The sequence below is a fragment of the Mercenaria mercenaria genome, chromosome 14 (assembly GCF_021730395.1).
Source record: "Mercenaria mercenaria strain notata chromosome 14, MADL_Memer_1, whole genome shotgun sequence".
NCBI lineage: Eukaryota > Metazoa > Mollusca > Bivalvia > Venerida > Veneridae > Mercenaria > Mercenaria mercenaria.
Window position 1 is genome coordinate 43,399,315 of NC_069374.1, and position 20,927 is coordinate 43,420,241.

The 20,927-nt window shown below is 36.9% G+C and overlaps 1 long non-coding RNA gene across 2 annotated transcripts in view; it reads right to left on the bottom strand.

Annotated features, from left to right (window-relative positions):
• The window catches only part of LOC123527351 (uncharacterized), a 36,737-nt gene that overhangs the window by 10,590 nt on the left and 5,220 nt on the right, over window positions 1-20,927 (bottom strand). The window contains exons 1-2 of one of the 2 annotated variants that reach the window (XR_008367068.1): window positions 19,263-19,690; window positions 1,224-1,361 (exon numbers count right to left, since the gene is read on the bottom strand). This is a non-coding gene — a long non-coding RNA (uncharacterized LOC123527351). Of the gene's footprint in view, window positions 1-1,223; window positions 1,362-19,262; window positions 19,691-20,927 lie in introns of those variants that run through there. The other variant, XR_008367069.1, reaches the window with a different exon arrangement.

Below are 20,927 nucleotides of genomic sequence, written 5' to 3' on the forward strand. Positions count from 1 at the left end.
AATGATACGTTGTTCAACAAGGGAGCCAAGATGACCCTTGGTTGCTCAGCTGAGTAACCTACCATAACAGTGTAAACATGTTTGACCTAGTGACCCAGTTTTGATACCATATAACACAGATTCAAACTCATCCGAGCATGCAAGAAGATAATATTCTGACCAAGTTTCATAAAGATTTGAGCAATTACGTGTCCTCTAGAGTGTCAACAAGATTGTTCTTTGATTTGGCCAAGTGACTTAGTTTTTGCCCCAACCTGATCCATTTTTAACCTGTCTGAGATTTCATGAAGACAAAATTTTGAATGATTTGCATTAAGATTGGACCATCAAAGTGGCTTCTTGATTGTAAAGAAGCATTTTCTTTGACTTGACCAAATGACACCTAGTCTAAAATTTTATAGAGATGAACATTCTGCCTGTTTCGTGAGATTGGAGCAAAAAGTGGCCTGTAGAGAGTAAACCTTTGATTTGCCCAGATGAACTATTTATTGACCCAGATTCAAAATCATCTAAGACTTTGTGATTCATCAAGATCCAGTGAAAAAGGCGGCCCTTGTTTTTCTTTGATTTGACCGGGTGACCAAGGTTTTGACCCAAGATTACCTATATTAATATTTGACTTAGAGGTCATCAAAACAAACATTCTGACTAAATTTCATGAAGATCCAGTGCAAAAATGCAGCCATCCCCTATTGCATACACAAGACTTTTCTTCAGTTTTTGATCGGATGACACAGTTTTGGACCCCAGATGACCAATATTCTAACTTGACAAACATCTGACCAAGTTTCACGAAGATAGGGTCATAAATGTGGCCTAATTAACAAGCTTTTCCTTTGATTTGACCATGTGACCTAGACTTTGACCTCACATGACCCATATTCAAACTTAACCTAGAGGTCATCAAGAGAAACATTCTGACCAACTTTCAAACTAAAACATTTGGACAACCCACAATGCTGGACAACTGACCGGTCACAATACCTCACTTTAAGCAGTACGTGCTCAGGTGAGCTAAAAATTGGTTAAGATACTGTATCCATTCAACACTTTTAATTGCATGCTCTTTGAGTAAAATGCAAAATATAAAATTGTGTTACATCAAATGATATACGAGATTCTGAATGTATGTAGAATACAGATCTCTTAATCACGTTTTTAATTTCCTTAATATAGTAACTTGCAAAGTAGAATTATCACTTTTATTGCATCATTTAACTTACATGATCTTAGATGAAAGATCTCTACATGTTAATAAGGCCAGGATTTCCTGAATGTCGATGTTGTAATAGCCTTCTAATCAATAATGGAGAGCTTCATTGTCTGCTGGTTTAGAAATATTTGTCTCTGTTGGACCAGAACTGAAACAAGAATTAACTGTTTGCAAATTTATCACTAGTCTTGTCTACAACCTAAAACAAAATTGCTTGACAACTAGACATTAAAGTGGAATAGCACTTTGTAATTGTTTTACAACCCGCATATGATTTTGATATCATATTAAAGTAGAGGTTACCTCAGCCATGAATGTGTAACTGTTTTCTTGGTTATTAGCGAAACTTATTAGCTATGACGTCGCAAAATTTACAATGCACGTCCGTTTTGATGCCATGTTGAAAAGCGATAAAAAATCGGTTTATTAGTCCCCTACTGGTTGAAAACCAGTTTCAGGGTCTATAGGAATGCGCTTTTCCGTCCATCCGTCATTACATCTGTCTTTCCGTCCGTCCGCAATTTCGTGTCAGGTCATTAAATCTGTCATCCATGACGGGATTTTAATATTACCTGGCACAAATGTTCCCCATGATGAGACGTGTCATGCGCAAAACCCAGACCCCTAGCTTAAAGGTCACAGTTAGAGGTCAAATGTCAACACCCGGGTCTTTTTCCTGTCTGGTCCATAACTCTGCCATCCATGAAGGGATTTTAATATTACTTGGCACAAATGTATCTCATAATAAGACAACAAGTCATGCACAAAACTCGGACCCCTAGCTCAAAGGTTAAGGTCATAATTGGAGGTCAAAGGTCAATAGGGTTGTTTTCCTGTCCAGTCAGGAACCCTATCATCCATCACGGGATTTTAATATTACTTGGCATAAATATTCCCCATGATTAGACAGAGTGTCATGCGTAAAACCCAGAGCCTTAACTAAAAGGTCAAGATCACCCTTTGAGATAAAAGGTCAATTTTTCCTGTCCAGTATATAACTTTGTTATGCAAAACTGGATTTGAATATTACTTGGCACAATGTTTGCCACTACGAGACGGAGTGCCATGGGCAAGAACCTGGTGCCTAGGTCGGATGTCAAGGTCACACATAGAGCCCAAAGGTCAGATACAAGAATGACTTGGTCTGGAACACTTCTTCATGCATGTAGGGATTTTGCTGTAACTTGGTATAAATGTTCACTACCATGAAATGGCTTGTTTTGCGCAAGAACCAGGTCCCTATGTCTAAGGTCAAGGTCACACTTAGAGGTCAAATGCCAAATTCAAGAATGACTTTGTCCGGAGCATTCCTTCTTCATGCATGGAGGGATTTTGAGGTAACTTGGCACAAATGTTCACCACTATGATGCACCTTTGTTTTTAGAATTATGTCCCTATGTTGTTATTATAAATAGCTTATACAGTCAAATACCGTTACCTCAATATTCAAGGGACCGCGAAAATTGCATTGACGTATCCGAACTTCGACGTAACGATATCAACTATCTGGGACTACATTTTGTATCTGTTTAGGACGTCTATATTGTCATTATACCACGTGCTTCTTTCAGAGTGTTTAAAAGGGGAAAGAAATAATAAAAAAACGTAAATATGATCTTAATTTTATTGACAAATAAAACATCTTAATTCAGTAGTACATACATACATACAACTTGTTAAATTTATAAAATATACATGTCAACATCAGCATTTTTATTGATATATTTTTCATTGAATTATGAGCGATTGCACATCAATTCTTTATATACAACTTTACATGTCATCATTAGCACACATTTATTTTCTTTTTTTCACATTTTTTCACTGACATTTTCTTTTTTCGCATTTTTTTTTCACTGACTGTCTCGTGATGTATCCTGGTAGAATTCTGTTAAAACACTTTGGCGGGTGAACTGTCCTTTTCCCTCAATTTTAGAAATAAAGTTTCCTATCTCCGAAAGATAATGAAAGAATTTGTCTGGCGTGTTTTCCGTTGTTTCTACTAGGCATCGTAATGTATCTAGGGAATCTTTTGATTTTTTCATTGTTGGTGGTACAATCTCTATCTGAGTCGTGCTGTTTTCATCTTCGTCGTCACTTTCCTCTTTTTCCTCCATTTTTCTTGCGCTGATGATATCTTCGATGATGGATTCGTCACTGACAGATTCAGATGTAGGAACATGGTCGTCTATGGCAGCATAACTCAAAAGAGTTACACCACCACACAGCAGAAGACCTAACGGCACATCGTCGTCAGGATCAGAGTCTGAGTCACAGTCGTCAGCAGTTTCTGGTACATTCGGAACAAAATTGGCCCGACGGAAGCAGTTGGCAATTGTTGTTTGTTTAACATTGACCCAGGCTTGATGCAATAGCCGCATTGCACCGTGGCTTTGCTGACTTGCCAATAATGAGCAATTTTACTTTTTCGGAACCGGACATGTTTGCGCACACCATAACAGTCAGACGCTCTTTGATCTGTTTACCCCCGTGACAATCTACATTCTTAAATTCTAACGTCTTCTCACTCAATGCACGGTAAACAACCCAGTTTCGTCGGCATTAAAGATATTTTCCGTACTATATTCTCTTAGGATTGAGCTCAGACGATCGTTCCATTCTTGAATTCTAAATAAGGTCAACGGACTTTGACCCCCCACAGACCTTTTTAAATGTGATACCATGCCTCTCCTTGAATCGCTCTAGCCAGCCTGTAGAGCAATTAAAATCGGTCATACCTAATACACGGGCGAATTCATTTGCTTTATGTATCAGGAATGGTCCAGATACAGGGACATTTTCGTTTCTTGCATTTTTGAACCATTTTAATACTGCTTCCTCTACCTCCGGAAACTTAGCATGACGACTTCGCTTACGTTGTGGACCATATTCACCATTTAAGTAGCTTTCCTTTATATCAGCTGCTTTTTTCAACCACGTTGATAGTGTGTTCTGAGGAATATCAAAGTCAGCGGAAATTTTTGTCTTTGAAGATTTCCCTTCTTCAACGGCTATTATTGCTTTGTATTTCGTCTCAAGTGTATAATTTCCCAGTTTTCTTTTTACTGATTTCTTACTGCATTGAGCAGAAGTCATAGGTATCCCCCCGGGTTGATTACTGGGTCCTTCCCCATTAACATCATGCTCGGTAGAGTTGCTAGGTATCCCCCCCCCCCCCCCTCCTCCCGTATATAGAATTTGTTTTTTTTTACTATAAATTACCTATATGATACCTTTTTTCATAACCGGCCAAAAATTGCTATATGAAAAAACTTTTATAATTTTTGTACAAATTTTAATCCAAGTGTTTTGTTATAACATACTGTATATTTAGTACAATATTGTTTATACATTGTTGATAGATTTCAGTTCATTATGTTATACTGCAGAAGAGAAAATTAGGTGCCTTCCAGCAGGGGACTTTGTGTTGCATAGCAGTTCTTTAGTCGCTTGCTTTCTCTCAATTGCTTATTTTTCAATTTACAGCAAAGAAATACATAATTATGTGTGTGATATAAAGGTCTACGGCACTGGACAGTATTTGTCACTTTTGTTTTCAAAACGATGGAAAAAAGAAAAACACGACATTCTGAAAATTTTAGTTTATTGAAAAAATCACACACTCGTTTAATTAACAGGAAAACAACTCATTTAATTTTGCCAATATTTTATATATTCAAGACAAAAAAGTATTCTTTTTAGTCACTGACTCTGTCCCCTATCCGACAAACAAAAAGTAACGTCAAAGTGCATTCTTAGATACAACGCGGGTATGGTTTCGTAATAATATTCTATATAATACTTAACAAGAGGGCCAAGATTGCCCTAGGTCACTCACCTGTGTAACACACCACAGTTGAGAGTTAACAATCATTTCGAACTTGTCCAAAATGTTATTAAATGAAAATAAACATTCTGACAAAGTTTTGGGAAGATTGGAGCAAAAAAACAGTGACCTCTAGAGTGTATACAAGCTTTTCCTATGATCTGACCAAGTGACCTAGTTTTTGACCCCAAATGACCCAAATTTAAAATCGTTCAAGACTTCATAACAAACATTCTGACCAAATATTATGAAGATAGAATAAAAAATGTACACAAGATTAGATGTCATGCGCTTGAGATAAGATATCATGACCTCGATATAAGACGTCGTTGGCTCGAGATAAGATGATTTAATTTCATTTTGATGATTTTTCTTTTCACCCCAGGGACATAATTTGAACAATCTTGTTAGAGATCCACTAGGCAATGCTACATACCAAATATCAAAGGCCTAGGCCTTGAACTTTCAGACAAGAAGATTTTTAAAAAAAATTCCTATATAAGTCTATGTAAAACTTGGAACCCCTAGGGCAGGGCCTCTTTTCACCCCAGGGGCATAATTTGAATATCAAAGGCCTAGGTCTTGTGATTTCAGACAAGAAGGTTTTTAAAGTTTTTTCCTATATAAGTCTATGTAAAACTTGGGACACCCTGGGTGGGGCCTCTTTTCAACTCAGGGGCATAATTTGAATAATCTTGGTAGAGGACCGCTAGGCAACGCAACATACCAAATATCAAAAGCCTAGGCCATGCAGTTTCAGACAAGGAGATTTTAAATTTTTTTTCCTATATAAGACTATGTAAAACTTGGGACCCCCGGGGCAGGGCCTCTTTTCACCCCAGGGAAATAATTTGAACAATCTTGGTAGAGGACCACAAGGCAATGCTACATACCAAATATCAAAGGCCTAGGTCTTGTGGTTTCAGACAAGAAGATTTTTAGTCTTTTTCCTATATGTCTATGTAAAATTTGGGACCCCGGGTGCGGGGCCTCTTTTCACCTCAGGGGCATAATTTGAACAATCTTCAAAGAGAACCATTAGATGATGTTACATGCCAAATATAGAGGCTCTATGCCTTGCAGTTTTGGACAAGAAAATTTTCAAAAATTTCCTTTTGGTTGCCATGGCAACCAGAATTCTGTATGGAATTCAATTCTTTGAACAATTTTTAAAGAAGACCATCCAAGGAACATCCCTGTGAAGTTTCATCAAAATTGGCCTGTTGGTTAAGGAGGAGATGTTGTTTAAAGGAAAGTGTGGACGGACGACGGACGGACGTACAACGGCCGGACGCCGGATGGTGAGCGATCACAATACCTCATCCTGAGCACTTTGTGCTCATGTGAGCTAAAAACAATACATAATGCAAAAATACTTTTAAAAGCTTGATACTTTGATATTTCTGTCATAATTCAATTATGCGCATACAATTAAATCGTGAGTGAAAACGTATTGTGATTGTTCATCCATATTATTCTATTGACAGTAGGGGAAACTTCCCGTTCGGGAAATCATTTATGGGTTTTTCCATACTTCCAGAACGGGAAACTTGTTACTTTTTATAGTAACATGCTTCCCGTTCGGGAAGCAATATCACAAGTTTTAGACCCATTTCATTAAAAATAGCTGGTGCATAAAACGTCTGCATAAGAATAACCATAAGATCTGCAAAATGAATATGCCACATTAAACTTGAATGATACATCTAAATTTCTACCCTTCAAATATTTTTTTTAATGTCTTATTAAATTTTTTTATTTGACATTGAAATTGACCATTTTCTTCAAAAATTGCTGAAAAGCAGAGTTTCCCGAATTGGAAACCTAACTTTTGGATCGGGAAACCTAGCCTTTAAGTTACTTCACAATCAGGAAACTGAAAGCATTCAGAAAATTTATTCTTTTATTTTGTTATAAACAGCAATAATTTCAAGTTTTCAAGGAGTTGTGATCCTGCAATTTGGTGCGTCTGGTGCCCCAGGATTTTAACAGACTGATGTGAGTTTGGGTTCAAAGGCAGTGGGTTTGAATGTTTACTTTAGATAAATTCCAAGTCTTGTGTGACTCTAGCATAGTTTCTAACATAAACGTAATCTCCTTCTCACTTTTCATTTTTTGCTTGTCTGTTGTTTTTTTTTAAAAATCTATGAGGTATTGTCGTCACTTGATTGGGGTTGGTGTCTGCGTTGGTTAAAAGTTTGTTTAGGTCCAATGTTTCTCAAACACTGTAAGAGTTAAGGCTGTGAATCTTTGCACCATTGTTTTTCATTATTAGGGGACTATATAGGCCAAGAACCATAACTCTGATATGTATTTTGGTAAAATTATGGCCCTTTCAATTGTACATGGAAAATTTGAGTTTCTTAGTTAAATATTCTGTTTAGGTCACCTTTTCTCAAAAGGTATAAGAGCTACAGCTTTGAAACTTTGCACACTTGTTTGTCATCATTAAGGACTGTGTAGTTCAAGAACCATAACTCTAACCTGCATTTTGTCAGAATTACGTCCATTTAATTTTTTGTACTTAGAAAATCTGAGCTATTACTCTTTTCTTACATATTGTCTAGTACTTGCAGACGAGCGATGGCAACTCTCGATGGTGCTCTTGTTCTTTTCTTTGCATCACCTTGCTGAACTGAACAACCTGATTCACTCTCCTCATTGAATCCTTATTTTTCCCTTAGATTTACTTTACACACATAACACTTTTTTAGACCTCTTGTATGTGTTGCTATATAATACACACGTTATTTCTTGACTTTTCTTTTGTTGCGTTTCTATCATTGTCAGTACTATCAGAGAAACTGCATTCAATAAATTAATGTGGATCACTGCTCTTAAAAAAAGTAATCTTCAATACCTTGTTTAAACAATTGTACAAAATTAATTAATATTCATAATGTGTGTCATAAACTGAATCATATTACTAGCCTGTTTTATTCCTTACATTTTCTAGTTTTTATAAGTTTTCACTTTATCGGAACCAGGTATTGGGGTGTATATCCTTGTCAAAGTTACATTCTGAATGCAAAATAATCTACTGCACAAAATGATGTTACAACTGATGCATGCTTTAATTTACCATGTTTTTCCAACTATTTGGTCATTGTCAAAGGCTACTCTACAGTCAGACCGGCGAATTTTCAGTTGCTAAGTTCCCTGAGATGTCAGCCACTTCATTAACGTAGGATAGCAACCAGATGGATAACAAGAGCTGTTCATAAGACAGCACATTCAACTTTTATCAGTGCTTGACTCTGAATAAGAGCTTAGCCAGTACAAATTTTAATAAAACAAGAGCTGTCACTAATGGTGAAAAATGCCCCCCCAGCACCTTGACCTTTGACCTGGTGACCCCAAAGTCAATAGGGGTCATGTACTCAGTACTATCAACATGTGAAGTTTGAAGGTCCTGGGTGCAGTGGTTCGCTGGTAAAGTGCCTTAATGCAAAACGTTAACGTTGTGATGAAGTAACAGACGGACAGTTGAAAACTAATATGCCTCCCTTCGGGGGCATAAAAATCGTTAACAAGAGCCATGTTAGACATGGCCAATCCCCCCGCCGGGTATATTATAATTGAAGGCTAAAGTTCCTGGCAAGTTTGTGTCTGAAAGTATTAATTTTGGGGAAAGCTTTGAAGAACCGTTTAGATGTGGTCCGCATCAGGGTTTTAAAGATGTGGAAGAAAGAATAAGTCAGTAGTGAGGTGGTTTACTGCTAAATTTTATTAATTTTCATGAACAGTATAGCTATGATGTTTTTCTATATGGCTACTGTAAAAAGAAGGAATGGAAAGCTAACAGGGAACAAGAGTGCCAGAATGTCACAATATATGCCCGTCACAGCAAATTTCTTTACTCTAGCAGCTGTATTTGCAAATGGAATTTTAATTTTGTGGTTGTTTAGTAATCATTGTAAGTCTTTTGTTTTTCTAAGTCCACAAGAAACCTCCTTACCAGGTAGAGAATCTTAAAATAACCTAAAATTGGAAAGTAAATCTATGTTGTACCACAGAAAAGTAGTCTTGTTTTTTCCCTATGGCCAATTATAAAAATGTTACAATATAAGTTATTTATAGTAACAACTAAGGGAAGTTAATCTTAAAAAAAAAAAAAAAAAAAAAAAAAAAAAAAAAATTTAAGTCCACACAAAAATCTTTACCAGGTTAGAGATTGGTCAAAATACACCTCAAAATTGGATGTAGCATGCATGTTGTACTACAGAAAAGTGGTCTCGATTTTTCCCTACGACTAGTAATGAAAAAGTTACAATAAAAGCTATTTAAAGTAACAACAAAGGGAAGTAATTCTAAAGAAGGGAACTGCGCATGACACTTCGTCTCATGATGGTGTATAATTGTGCCAAGTTACATCAAAATCCCTCCATGCATGAAGAAGAAATGCTTCGGACAAAGTCATTCTTGTATCTGATCTTTGGCCTCTAAGTGTGACCTTGACCTTAGACCTAGGGACCTGGATCTTGCGCACGACACTCTGTCTCGTGGTGGTGAAACATTTGTGCCAAGTTATATCAAAATCCCTCTATGCATGAAGAAGAAATGCTCCGGACAAGGTTTTCATTTTTGTATCCTTGACCTCTAAGTGTGACCTTGACCTTAGACCTAGGGACCTGGTTCTTGCGCTTGACACTCCGCCTCGTGGTGGTGAACATTTGTGCCAAGATATATCAAAATCCCTCCATGCATGAAAAAGATATGCTCCGGACAAATTTTTTTAAGAAAATATGATAAAGGGGAATAACTCAAAAAAAAGGCAAGGCAGAGTTATTGTTCTTAAACAATGCACTTCCTCCCAATGTGTTCTATCAGTGTATAAGTTTGAAGAAAATCCCTCCAGTACTTTTGGAGTTATGCTCCGGACAATTTTTTTTAAGAAAATATGATAAAGGGGAATAACTAAAAAAATTGGCAAGGTAGAGTTATTGTTCTTGCACACTGCACTTCCTCCCAATGTGTTCTATCAGTGTATGAAGTTTGAAGAAAATCCCTCCAGTACTTTTGGAGTTATGCTCCGGACAAATTTTTTTAAGAAAATAAGATAAAGGGGAATAACTCAAAAAATAGGCAAGGTAGAGTTATTGTTCTTGCACACTGCACTTCCTCCCAATGTGTTCTATCAGTGTATGAAGTTTGAAGAAAATCCCTCCAGTACTTTTGGGGTTATGCTCTGGACAAAGATCGTTGCGGAGGCACGGCACGGATGGAGAGCATTTCTAATATCCCCTTCGCCTTTGGCGGGGGGATAAAAAGGGGCATAACTATGTCAATATTCGGATCAGTGTTATGGGGATTGTTTCTCCTGGTGTAGACTTTGGTAGTAAATAACTATTTTAATTATGCCCCCGAAGGGAGGCATATTAGTTTTCAACTGTCCGTCCATTAGTTCGTTCGTTAGTGAGTTAGTTAGTTCGTTCGTCACAACGTTAATTTTTTGCATGAAGGCACTTTACTCCCGAATCACTGCACCCAGGACCTTCAAAAACTTCACATGCTGATAGTACTTATTGAGTACACGTCCCCTACTGACTGTGGGGTCACCAGGTAATAGGCAAGGCGCTGCGGGGACATTTGTCACCATTAGTGACAACTCTCGTTTTCAAATCAAAAGCTTTGACAGTAACAGAGATATCTGACTTTATTAAAATCTTAACAAAAAATCAAAGTAAAAAAGGGGCATAACTCTGTCAAATTTTAAATCAGAGTGAATTGGTGCAGACTTTGATAGTAAATAACTACTTTAAGATCGAAGTCAATAGCTTTGATAGTAACTTTATCACAAGAGGACCATGATGGTCCTGAATCGCTCACCTCTTTCCACATGACCCAGTTTTGAATATGACGTCGTTTTTTCTATTATTTGACATAGTGACCTAGTTTTTGAGCTCATGTGACCCAGTTTTGAACTTGACCTAGATATTATCAAGATAAAAATTCTGACCAATTTTCATGAAAATCCATTGAAAAATATGGTCTCTAGAGAGGTCACAAGGTTTTTCTATTTGACCTATTGACCTAGTTTTCGAAGGTACGTGACCCTGTTTTAAACTTTGCCTAGATATCATCAAGGTGAACATTCTCACTAATTTTCATGAAGATCTCATGAAAAATATGGACTCTAGAGAGGTCACAAGGTTTTTCTATTTTTATACCTACTGGTTTAGTTTTTGACCGCACGTGACCCAGTTTCGAAACTGACCTAGATATCATCAAGGTGAACATTCAGATCAATTTTCATGTTAATCCATTGAAAAATATGGCCTCTAGAGAGGTCACAAGGTTTTTCTATTTGACCTATTGACCTAGTTTTCGAAGGTACGTGACCCTGTTTTAAACTTTACCTAGATATCATCAAGGTGAACATTCTCACTAATTTCATGAAGATCTCAAAAATATGGCTCTAGAGAGCACAAGGTTTTTTTATTTTTTCCACTGGTTTGTTTTTTTACCGCACGTGACCCCGTTTCGAAACTGACCCAGAATCATCAAGGTGAACATTCGATCAATTTCTGAAAAAAAAAAAAAATGGCCTCTGAGAGGGAAAAGATTTTTTTAAAATTTTTTTTACCACGCCTATTTTTTTACCGCAGTTTCCCAGTTTTGAACTGACCAGTATCATCAAGATGAAATTTAACCCAAATTTTTTACAGACCCCTGAAAATACGCCCTAGAAGGTCCAAGGTTTTTTTTTATTTACCTACGGCCCAGTTTTTTAAGGCACGTGACCCGTTTTCAAATTTACCTAGAATCATCAAGGGGAACATTCTGACCAATTTTTTTTGGGGAAAATTCACAAGTATGGCCCCCAGAGGGGTCACATGGTTTTTCTATTTTTAGACCTACTGACCTAGTTTTTGACCACACATGACCCTGTTTCAAATTTGACCTAGATATCATCAAGATGAACACTCAGACCAATTTTCATACAGATCCCATGAAAAATATGGCCTTTAGAGAGGTCACAAGGTTTTTCTATTATTTGACCTACTGACATAGTTTTTGAAGGCACGTGACCCACTTTCGAACTTGACCTAGATATCATCAAGATGAACATTTAGACCAACTTTCATACAGATCCCATGAAAAATATGGCCTCTAGAGAGCTCACAAGGTTTTTCTATTATTTGACCTACTGACCTACTTTTTGACCGCACATGACCCTGTTTCGAACTTGAAATAGATATCATCAAGATGAACATTCAGACCAATTTTCATACAGATCCCATCAAAAATATGGCCTTGAGAGAGGTCACAAGGTTTTTCTATTATTTGACCTACTGACCTAGTTTTTGAAGGCACGTGACCCAGTTTCAAACCTGACCTAGATATCATCAAGATGAACATTCAGACCAACATTCATACAGATCCCATGAAAAATATGGCCTCTAGAGAGGTCACAAGGTTTTCCTATTAATTGACCTACTGACCTAGTTTTTGATGGCACGTGACCCACTTTCGATCTTGATCTAGATATCATCAAGGTGAACATTTTGACCAATTTTCATGAAGATCTCATGAAATATATGGCCTCTAGAGAAGTCACAAGGTTTTTCTATTTTTAGACCTACTGACCTAGTTTTTAACCGCACGTGACCCAGTTTCGAACTTGACCTAGATATCATCAAGATGAACATTCAGACCAACTTTCATACAGATCCCATGAAAAATATGGCCTTTAGAGAGGTGACAAGGTTTTTCTATTATTTGACCTACTGACCTACTTTTTGAAGACATGACCCAGTTTCAAACTTGACCTAGATATCATCAAGGTGAACATTCTGACCAATTTTCATGAAGATCTTGTGAAATATATGGCCTCTAGAGAGGTCACAAGGTTTTTCTATTTTTAGATCTACTGACCTAGTTTTTGATGGCACGTGACCCAGTTTCGAACTTGACCTAGATATCATCAAGGTGAACATTTTGACCAACTTTCATAAAGATCCCATGAAAAATGTGACCTCTAGAGTGGTCACAAGCAAAAGTTTACGGACGCACGCACGCACGGACGACGGACACCGCGCGATCACAAAAGCTCACCTTGTCACTTTGTGACAGGTGAGCTAAAAAACTAATAACGGTGACGCCATCGCCAGCTCTACTTTTTTCTTCGAAAAGTCCTGCTAAAAATTGGAACCTATTGACAGATAATTTACCTTGTGCTGCTTGATATTGTAAAACATTTATCATAAAGGAAACTGGAGCCATAAGATGCATATACCCGAGATTGTAAATCTGTTCAATTGCAGCACATGCTCTTAAAGAATTTGGGTTTTCACTGTGTCAGAATTGATACCTTCAAGAAAAGATGTAATTACTTTGTTTCTTTCACTTTTATATTTATCAAAATCTAAGTTAATCAAGAACTCTATCTCTCTATTAATAGCTGATACAGCATTACAATCGTTTAATACGTCTTCCTTTTCCGCACACCAAAGTGCAAAGGCAACAGATGCTCTTTCAGACTTTGTAAACCTAACAAGAAATTTGACTGAAAAGTAAACAAAAATATGAAAATGATATATTCCAAACAATATATACTTTGAAACCAAACCATGAGCATATAGGGACTTGTCACTGCTGTCTTTCTATGTCATTATAAGTAAACCCATTTTATATTTTATCGTTTTGTTTTGTAACATGTATAATAAGTAACCTAAAGAACTGACTTTAGGTTCTGGTATGTGACAGTATCTGTTAGTGTTTCCCTGTCAGTTGCCTTAAAGCTACTTGTTTGAATTTCCAAAGTTTCTTCAAAAATTTTCATTTTGAAAAATACATTTGTTATCACTTTGACAATTGACTTTTTTGTAAAATATTCATGTGAAGAATACAAACAATCTGGAAAAGTATTAGGTATCCCTCATGAACAAAATCAACATTTTATATTGATTGATAACATCTAGCATCAAACATCCTTCTGCTTTTTGTATTTCTAAATACCACTTTGTATCAAACTAGATACTGTGAATTTATAACTGAAAGAAAGATTTGGTATCAATTAAGGTAAAAATTGTACAAGTACACATGTATGTTTTTCAATAGCATCGGTCTGTGTTGCTTATTCTACTTTCATTGCATTCTGTACAAAAGTTTTCAATGTAGGAGACACAACCTTTGCAAAATGACAAAAGTTTTGTGATTTTCATATTTATATAGTTTATCAAGTTTTTTTTCAGATCTTCCTTTGAAATGTTTCTTCAGGTTCTCATGGCTTCGTCTAGCTTGATATACCATTTAGTATGATATAAAGATGAACCACACTTTTTCACAAATAAGCATTTCCTGATCAGGAAGTTAGGTTTCCAAATCGTGAAACTCTGTGTTTTTGCAGTTCATTCAGATAAAAGGGCAGATTCAATGAGAAATTAAACAAGAGCGCCGCCAAGCGGGGCAATATACGCCCGAAGGCTTACATCATAGGATGGGAGCAAAATTTTAAGAACTTGACTGTTGTAGCCCCAAAGGACTGGAACAACAAAAGGAAAACTTCAAAAAACAAATCTAAGTCCACAAAAAAATATTCAAAGTCTACAAAAAAATCCTTATCAGGTACAGGTATGTAAAAATACACATTAAAATTGGAGGTACCATCCATGTTGTACCACAGAAAAGTGGTCTCGGTTTTTCCCTACGGCCAATAATAAAAAAGTTTCAAAATAAGCTATTTATAGTAACATAAAAGGGAAGTAATTAAAAACAAGAGGACCATGATGGTCCTGAATCGCTCACCTATCCCCACATGACCCAGTGTTGAACTGAGTATGAAGTCGTTATTTCTATTATTTGACATAGTGACCTAGTTTTTGAGCACATGTGACCTAGATATCATCTAGATAAAAAATTCTGACCAATTTTCATGAAGATCCATTGAAAAATATGGCCTCTAGAGAGGTCACAAGGTTTTTCTATTATTTGACCTAATGACCTAGTTTTTGAAGGCACGTGACCCACTTTTAAACTTGACCTAGATATCATCAAGGTGAACATTCTCTCCAATTTTCATGAATATCTCGTGAAAAATATGGCCTCTAGAGAGGTCACAAGGTTTTTCTATTTTTCGACCTACTGACCTAGTTTTTGACCGCACATGACCCAGTTACGAATATGACCTAGATATCATCAAGCTGAACATTCTCACCAATTTTCATGAAGATCCGTTGAGAAATATGGCCTCTAGAGAGGTCACAAGGTTTTTTCTATTTTTAGACCTACTGACCTAGTTTTTGACCCCACGTGACCCAGTTTCGAACTTCACTTAGATATCATCAAGGTGAACATTCTGACCAATATTCATGAAGATCTCATGAAAAATATGGCCTCTAGAGAGGTCACAAGGTTTTTCTATTTTTAGATCTACTGACCTAGTTTTTAACCCCATGTGACCCAGTTTCGAACTTGACCTAGATATCTTCAAGGTAAACACTCTGACCAATTTTCATGAAGATCCATTGAAAAATATCGCCTCTAGAGAGATCACAAGGTTTTCCTATTTTTAGACCTACTGACCTAGTTTTTGACCGCACGTGGCCCAGTTTCGAACTTGACCTAGATATCATCAAGGTGAACATTCTGACCAATTTTCATGAAGATCCATTGAGAAATATGGCCTCTAGAGAGGTCACAAGGTTTTTCTATTTTTAGATCTACTGACCTAGTTTTTGACCCCACATGACCCAGTTTCGAACTGACCTAGATATCATCAAGGTGAACATTCTGACCAATATTCATGAAGATCTCATGAAAAAATATGGCCTCTAGAGAGGTCACAAGTTTTTCTATTTTTAGATCTACTGACCTAGTTTTTAACCCCACGTGACCCAGTTTCGAACTTGACCTAGATATCATCAAGGTGAACATTCTGGCCAATTTTCATGAAGATCCATTGAGAAATATGGCCTCTAGAGAGGTCACAAGGTTTTTCTATTTTTAGACCTAATGACCTAGTTTTTGACCCTACGTGACCGAGTTTCGAACTTGAAATAGATATCATCAAGGTAAACATTCTGACCAATATTCATAAAGATCTCATGAAAAATATGGCCTCTAGAGAGGTCACAAGGTTTTTCTATTTTTAGACCTACTGACCTAGTTTTTGAACCCACGTGACCCAGTTTCGAACTTGACCTAGATATCATCAAGATGAACATTCTGACCAATTTTCATGAAGATCTTATGAAATATATGGCCTCTAGAGAGGTCACAAGGTTTTTCTATTTTTAGACCTACTGACCTAGTTTTTGATGGTACGTGACCCAGTTTCGAACTTGACCTAGCTATCATCAAGATGAACATTCTGACCAACTTTCATAAAGATCCCATGAAAAATGTGACCTCTAGAGTGGTCACAAGCAAAGTTTACGGACGCACGGACGCACGTACGCACGGACGGACGACGGACACCGCGTGATCACAAAAGCTCACCTTGTCACTTTGTGACAGGTGAGCTAAAAAATTATTGTAAGTACAAAAAAGAGATCTGCCAAATAAAAACAAGAGCACTGCAATGCAGAGCAATATACTCAAAGCAAAGTCATATATGATCTTTGACCCTTAAGTGTGACCTTGACCTTGAAGCGAGTCATCCGGAACATGCGCTCTGCACATCGTTACAATGTGGTGAACATTTCTACTAAGTTCCTTTGAAATCCTTCCAGCAGTTCAAGTTACAGAGCGGACACGAAACAAACTGATATGGCTTTTGACCCCTAAGTGTGACCTTGACCTTGAAGCAAGTCATCCGGAACATGGGCTCTGCAGGTCGTCTTGGTGTGGTGAACATTTGTGTCAAGTTTCTTTGAAATCCTTCAAGGGGTTCAAGAGTTACAGAGCAGACACGAAACAAACTGATATGACCTTTGACTCCTAAGTGTGACCTTGACCTTGAAGCAAGACATCCAAAACATGCGCTCTGCACATCGTCTCGGTGTGGTGAACATTTGTGTAAAGTTTCCTTGAAATCCTTCAAGGGGTTCAAGAGTTACAGAGCGGACACGAAATTGCTAACGGACAGACGGACGGACAGACGGACACCAGCGTCATAACATAATACGTCCCTTCGGGCGTATAAAAAATACTAAGACAGTAAAAAAAAATCTGAAGGTAGAAATCTAGATATGTCTTTTTAAGTTTAATATGGCATATTCAATTTGGAGATCTCGTGTATAGTCTTATGCACCAGGCATTTTTAATGAACCTATACAAAATATAGCGGTTTTACTTCCCGAACGGGAAGCTTGTTATTATAATAAGTAACAAGTTTCCTGTTCGGGAAGTAGGGAAAAACCCGTAAATAATTTCCCGAACAGGAAGTTTCCCCTACTGATTGATGCAACGCTAATTAGATAGAGTTTTATGCGTTATATTTTGACATCTCATTTTACTGAGAAATATGTTTAATAAACCATTAATTTATCAAGGCAGTCTGAATCCCCAGCCACTATTATGGATAGTGAAAGGGTAAACCTTTGACCTTGAGCTGTGACCTTGACCTTGAACTTACATTACTGACTCATGAATCCAGCATATCATCTTGATGAGGTGATCATTTGATCCAAGTTTCATAAAAATCCCTCAAGAGGTTTGACATTTGACCTTGAGTTGTGACATTGACCTTGAAGTGATATAGCTAATTCATGAGTTCTTGATGTGGTAATCATTTGACCCAAGTTTAATGAAAATCCTTCAAGGGGTTTAGGAGATACAGAGTGGACACAAAATGGAATGCTCAAACCTTTATAGCCTTGACCCTGAGCCGGAATGGCTGACTCATGAGTTCTGCACATCTTCTTGATGAGGTGATCATTTGACTCAGGTTTCATATGAATCCTTCAAGGGGATTAGGAGATACAGAGCAGACACAAAATGGAAGGCTCAAACCTTCGACTCTGAGTTGTGACCTTGACCTTCAGCCAACATTGCTGACTCTGAGTTCTGCACATCATCCTGATAAAGTGATCATATGACCAGTTTCATGAAAATCCTTCTAGGGGTTAAGGAGAAACAGAGCAGACACAAAATGGAAGGCTCAAACATTTAACCCTAAGTTGTGACCTTGACCTTGAGTCGGCATGCCTGACTCATAAGTTCTGCACATCCTCTTAAAGAGGTGATCATTTGACCAAAGTTTTATAAAATTCCTTCAAGGGGTTTAGGAGACATAGTGCGGACACAAAATGGAAGGCTAAAACATTTAACCCTAAGTTGTGACCTTGAACTTGAGTTGGCATGGCTGACGCATGAGTTCTGCACATCCTATTGAAGAGGTGATCATTTGACCCAAGTTTTATAAAATTCATTCAAGGGGTTTAGGAGACACAGAGCGGACACGAAATTGAAGGCTAAAACCTTTGACCTTGAGTTGTGACCTTGACCTTTAGCAGACATGGCTGACTCATGAGTTCATGAGGTGATCATTTGATCCAAGTTTCATGAAAATCCTTCAAGAGGTTTAGGAGATATGAAGGAGACACGAAAGTGTTACAGACTGATAGACGGAAGGACGGAGACCATTCATATACCCCCCACCGGGCAAGGGATTAAAAATAACTGGATGGTAAAAGTACTTAATTTTTTAATATTCGATCAAACATAAGTTTATCTAAAACTTGGCCAAAAAATTTCAAGCCGTTTTTTCGTTAATTAGACAAGTGTGACATTTTTTCTAAATACCTAAACAATTGAGAATGTCTTTCTCCTTCATTTTTTTCCATAAATTTGAAAATAAAAGTGACAAAAACTGTCTAGCGTCATAGACCTTTGTATAACACACATAAAGATTTAAGTTTCATTGCTTTAAATAGAAAAATAAACAAATGAGAGAAAATAAACCAATATTTTTTTTTTTTGCTTTTGAACGTGGCGCAAAAACAGACGTGCAAGGTAATGTTTGCGACATCATAGCTAAAAAGTTTCACTAATAACCAAAAAAAACAATAGTTACACATGCATGGCTGGGTTAACTTCTACTTTAAAATGATATCAAAAACATACGCGGGTTGTAAAAAAAATACAAAATGCTATTCCACCTTAAAACATTAGTTGCTCAGGAACACTTCAAGCCTTATTGCTTTAAAAGCAATTTATAGATCTAATATTTTGCTTTTAAAAACAAATGTGGTAAAAATTTTGAAAACAACAGTGCCAAACAGTTAGAATATAAATATGGTATTATGTAATATAAATATGTCAGACACTGCAACTTACCTCTGACATAGGAACTGCGGAAGTTAGAAAAGGACACTAAATTTTGGCAAACTTGATTAACTTCAAGGAGGACTCAGCTGGTTATCAATTTTGACCAGTTGTAATGGAGAGACATGTGCTTATATATGAACTACTATACAAGTATACATAATAGCATTGAAATTGTGGACAGGGTTTGTAGGTTTTTATATCACTGTAACCTTGAAATCTTTATTTGTTTACTAGTGTATTTCTTATCTTTTGCTTCAAAAATCCCAAGGAATGATGCACGTGTAGCTTATAGTGATCGATATACATTTCTGTAAAGTTTCATGAAGATCCATAGATATGTTAATAAAATACAATCAAAAGTCCTTATTTTTCTTTATAAAATCAAGGGATAGAACTGATGATGTACAGGTTCCCCTAAGACAGATATTGCTATGGAGTAAAGATATCTGACATCTATATCATAATGCTCTGCAAATAAAATAAACCTTTAAATGAAAACTAAACATCTCCTAAAATGCGCAAAACAACTTAAGTTTTAAGCAAAAAATTTCATAAAAGATTTTGAACACTTCCTAACGCGCTGTGGATCTAATGTAGCCAGGGGCCAGGTTCATATTGTTGCCAGCATAATTATGTTTTCTGAGTAAAAAAAAATGTAGATGTATTTAAAGTGTTGAGCTTTGTTGCAGAAAATAAATGGCAGGTCGCGCACAACGTGCGCAACTTGGGCTATTTTTGCCTTAAAGATTAGTGTAATGAAACCAGGAGAAAATTATAATAAAGTTCAAAGTACATGTGTAATATTATGTAACATTACCTTATTCTTAAGTACTGTCAAACCTGTTGAAGTTCTCAAGACCAGATGTAAACCAGGGTCACCTTATTCTTAAGTACTGTCAAACCTGTTCTGAAGACCAGATGTAAACCAAGGTCACCTTATTCTTAAGTACTGTCAAACCTGTTCTGAAGACCACATATAAACCAAGGTCACCTTATTCTTAAGTACTGTCAAACCTGTTCTGAAGACCAGATGTAAACCAAGGTCACCTTATTCTTAAGTACTGTCAAACCTGTTCTGAAGACCAGATGTAAACCAAGGTCACCTTATTCTTAAGTACTGTCAAACCTGTTCTGAAGACCAGATGTAAACCAAGTACTGTCAAACCTGTTCTGAAGACCAGATGTAAACCAAGGTCACCTTATTCTTAAGTACTGTCAAACCTGTTCTGAAGACCAGATGTAAACCAAGGTCACCTTATTCTTAAGTACTGTCAAACCTGTTCTGAAGACCAGATGTAAACTAATGTCAAACCTGTTCTGAAGACCAGATGTAAACCAAGGTCACCTTATTCTTAAGCAATGTCAAACCTGTTCTGAAGACCAGATGTAAACCAAGGTCACCTTATTCTTAAGTACTGTCAAACCTGTTCTGAAAACCAGGTGTAAACCATGGTCACCTTATTCTTAAGCAATGTCAAACCTGTTCTGAAGACCATATGTAAACCAGGGTCACTTTATTCTTAAGTACTGTCAAACCTGTTCTGAAGACCAGATGTAAACCAGGGTCACTTTATTCTTAAGTACTGTCAAACCTGTTCTGAAGACCAGATGTAAACCAGTGTCACTTTATTCTTAAGCAATGTCAAACCTGTTCTGAAGACCATATGTAAACCA